This window comes from Panicum hallii, chromosome 4 (genome assembly GCF_002211085.1).
Source record: "Panicum hallii strain FIL2 chromosome 4, PHallii_v3.1, whole genome shotgun sequence".
Lineage (NCBI taxonomy): Eukaryota > Viridiplantae > Streptophyta > Magnoliopsida > Poales > Poaceae > Panicum > Panicum hallii.
In genome coordinates, this window is record NC_038045.1 from 42,721,762 (window position 1) to 42,726,256 (window position 4,495).

Here is a 4,495-nt window from a genome sequence, read left to right on the forward strand (position 1 = left end):
TCACCACCATCTCCTCCTGTAGGGCCCTCATTGCTACCACATGAGGCCTCTGGATGGTCCTCTGGCAACTCCATGGGCTCCTCCTCAGTATCGGTGTCCACCCATCCCCCATTGGGAGGATCGTAGGAGTCGTGGTTTTCCTCTGGGTCAGACACCTCCTGTGAGTGATGAATCGGATGCGGCGGTCCATGGGTGCTCTTACGGGCAGTCTGCCTAATTCTGACCATCTGCAACAAAAGTAAGGGCCACGCAACATAGAGGACATTTAGAAAAAATACTATAGGTGACCTTAAAGAAAGATGGCATTTTTGTAAAACATCAACACACTTGAGAGACAAGCATGAGTTCAAAGAGAAAAGAAAAAAAATAGTGATATAATCAAGAAATAAGCAGGCAGAAGCTTGGCTACTAAGCAAGATAAGACTTAAAATTCGACCATTAATAGCTAGGCTAACATCCTACAGTCAACACTGCTCTGATACCACTTCTGTCACACCCGGTTTAGGAAAAGTAACCGAATGCATCTCATACGTGCGTCAGGATCAAGTTCCGCACATACAGTAGATGTCACAAGCGAATATCCGAAACAATGCATTAACGGAAAGGAGTATAATAGTACTTTATTACATGACCGACAGTCTTAATCTTAAGCGAGTAAATAAATGTCGATAAATAGCAGCAGACTTCAACTTCACAGGCAGTTGACTGGGAGACACACGCCTAGAATTCTGCAACATCTTCAAGAAACTCCGGACAATTATCTTGTTCTGAGCAGCATTGGTTTTAATAAAGCAAGCGTGAGTACACTTATGGTTGGTACTCAGCAAGAGGAGTAAATTATATGACATGCAAGGCCAAATCAAGGATAAGCTGACATGGTTTGACTGCTATAAGCATTTTAGTTGGTCAAGTTTTATTGAACAAACGTTAACTAGGTTCAAGTTTATACCAACCCTTATATAAAAGACTGAATATATAAACAACAATAACAAATAAAGAACATCAGCTTAAATCATCTTTAAGTTCAATTATCATGTGAGGGTCCAAGCCGCTCTTAACCGTGAGCACGGCTGATATATCAATTTTCGCTCTGCAGAGGTTGTACACTTTATCCACAACTCGTATTTCCCTTGATGCCCGGGTTTGCAAGGCCCTTAAACACTTCCGACGTGAGTGGCAGGGATTCACTACGAGGCCTTTACAAAGATTCCCTAACAGGGGTTCTATTTTGGAAAACTACAGGGGTCTAAACAGAAGAGAAAGGACCTATACGCGAATACTTTTGAACTGAGATGGAGTGCGGGTTGATTTCCGGAAAATGCAAGGGCTAATCTGCAAAATAAACACGGTTGACCGGTATCTAAAACAATTAACCCGGGGCTAGATCTGATGCGGGCCGTCGGATCTTGATCCGACGGTGGGGACGCGGGGGCGGGCTTGAGCTGCGGCGGGATGACGCAGGCGGCCACACGGGCGGCGGCGCGCGGCCGAACTTTGCCGGAGAGACGCGATATCGCGTTCCCGGCTCGGTTTTGGCCCGGATTTGGACGAGAAGAAAGAGGGCGACGTGGGGAAACGAATTAGGGAGGAGAGAGGGAGAGGTGACGGCCGGCGGCGAGGGGCGGCTTGGAGAAAATGGTGAGGTCGCGCGGCCACGGGAGAGCCAAGGGGAAGGAAAGAAGAGGCCTACGAGAGTCCTCACCACCGCGCGAAGCCTCAGAGGTGGTTGATCGACGGCGGGCGGCAGCGGAGCAGCGGTGCGGCGGCGGGCTGGGGCGGTGATAGCGGCGGAGCTCTCCGGCTAGGGTTTAGGGGCGTGGGCGGCTGCGGCTTTGGGAAAAGAGGCGCGGGGGGTGCGGCGGCTTAAGTAGGGGCGGCTGAGGGCGCTTGGGCATGCGGGCCCGAGGTGGATATGGCAGAGGGAGCGGAGATCTCGCTGGGGCGAGCCGGACTCGAACCCGAGTCCGGTGCGGCGCGGGGAAGAGGATCCCGACAGGCGAGGCCCTCGCGCCAGAGAGAGAGGGAGCGGGGAAGGAGCGGGGGCGAGCGGGTTGTGCCGGGGGCGAGGAAGTGGGCCGTGCGCGCGGGGGGGAGAAAAGAGAGGGAAGGAAAGGAGGGCCGCGCGCGGGGGAGTTGGGCCGGGATGGAGAAAAGCCGTGCGCAGGAAACAGAAGAGAAGGAGGAGAGGGAGGCTGTGGGCCGGGCTGCAAAAAGAGAGGAAGGAGAGGGGAGAGGAAAAGGCCGGCCGGGCTGGGCCCAAAGGAGAGAAAAGAGAGGGAAAAGAGAGAGGAGAAACAAAGCAAATGTCTTTGAGTTTGAAAATGAACTTGAATTCAAATTTTAAATCCAAATAAACTACAACCAAAATATCAATGCAAAGAGCATGAGATGCACAATCATATGATTTTTCCTATATTTATTTTTATACTTAAGGAAGAATTGTTTATCAAATTCCTATAACCCCTTAACCTATCATGTTATTCAATTTTTTTTGTACTTTGTAAAATTTAGGGTGTTACAGTAGTCGTCCTGAGTTTTTGGTCAACGATGTTCCTAATCCGACTCTATAGTTGCTTGTAGATCCTCTATTGCATCCGAACAAGGTATCTTGCATGTTGGAGTTCGGATGCCGCTTCGTTGAATACACCAAGGTATGTAGTCGTACTATCTGTGACATTAAAGTTATTGATAGCTGTATGTTGACATCGTGTCATCTGCTGAGCAGGATGTAGTCCAATGCTCCAAAGTAGAGTCACAGATGTTCAGAGCAGTCAGCGGTGAGATTCATCGTGCTGAGTTCCTGGAGCAACAACTCACTGAAGAGAAAAACAAGAACTTCCAGCTCTAGCAGCAGCTTGATAGCATCATAACTTCACATTGGAACCAAATCATGGACATTCAGAAGAAATATGATGCATCCCTGAAGAAGGCCAAGGATCTGGCTGTTGAGAACAACAGTAAGTGCATCCAGCCAATCTCCCGAGTTGTAGCCTTGCATAGAGTAGTCATTCCTGTAGTCTAGCTGAGTACTTTGCTCTTTACTTTCCGTGGAACTTAGTAGAGTAGACAAAGCCCTTACTGACTGGAACTGTGATACATATCGCCTTTCAGAGGAAAAGGAGCGCCTTTAGCAAGCCTTTGAGAGTTTTCAAATGAACTATGCAGATCTGGCTGAAGAGCGCAAGGTTGTCACCAAACAACTTCAAGATGCAGACAAGCAACTGCTGGCCAACATGCAAATGATCCAGTCTCTGAATTGTGACAAGGAGTGGAAGCAAAAGGAACTTGATGAGCTCGAGATCACTGCACATGTTGTGGCTGAAATGGTGAATCCCATGGTAGACAGGCATACCTTGCTAGAACGTCTCCATGATGCTCCTCGGAGTATCGCTGGGTATGCCTCTAGGACAGCCAAGGTTGTGCTGGCACATGTCTTGGGACTCATCAAGTCATATCATCCAACTATGGAGGTGAAGCCCCTTGCAGATGGTGCCGCTGAAGGGTGCACAGAGGAGCAATTCAACGAGTATTGTCAGGAGGTAGAGCCTATGGCCTACCAGATAGTGATGACATGCGTGAGGACTTGTTCTGATTGCCTATGTAGCAAAAACAATTGTCCTATCTTGTAATATATGGTGTGTTATCCCTGTGGATTGCACGTAGTACTCAAGCCGTATAGATTGAGCTACACGGAGTGTAGGAACTCTGAAAGTAGTCAATAGCTTAGTGTTCGGTGGTTGGTCCCGCGCAGGGACTTAAGCAAATCAGGTTTGCTTGGGTTTTATAGATGTGATGACCTTTTCGACATTCTCGTAGTGACTTGCTCATTTGGTTTTGCTGAACCTTATAGGCTAGTACTCGAGATAGTCAGAACATGCGCAAGTAGTCTTTGCGGCTTGGCTTTAGCGGCTTGTAAGAAGTAGTCATGCAGATGGAACTCGTGGCGGTAGCCCCTGAGCACTTTTGGTGACTTCGCGTAGTTAGCTTTTGGCATTTCTTAAAATCATCACCAGGATTGTCAGTCCATGACGACGGCACCAAGAAATGTCGTGGTGGTATGTCTTAATGATTACAAATTAGATCCGCAAGCGCATGGATATACCGTTGTAGCATTTCACCCAGTGAGTATTCAGGTATCGTTATTTATATTTTCTTGTAGGATGGCATGGTGTAAGAGAGTTTACTAGGTACATAATCAGGACAAGCTACTTAAGCTATAGACTATATTTCATACAGGGTTAAGTCATGAGAAATGATAGATATGGGTAATGTGACACTCACACAAGCCAATCTCAAGAATAAAGAATAACAAATAAACCAAAGGTTAGTGGGAGCACAGGCGCACAAAAATGATCCTAATGGAATTTATCTAGGTTAGCAGAGGTTAAACAAAGCACATGGTTAGGACTAGACTTAAGCCTCCAACAAATGGGAAGACTACCCAGCACTGATCTGCCAGCAAGCGAAGGTAGTATTTTAGACTCCTACACCATAA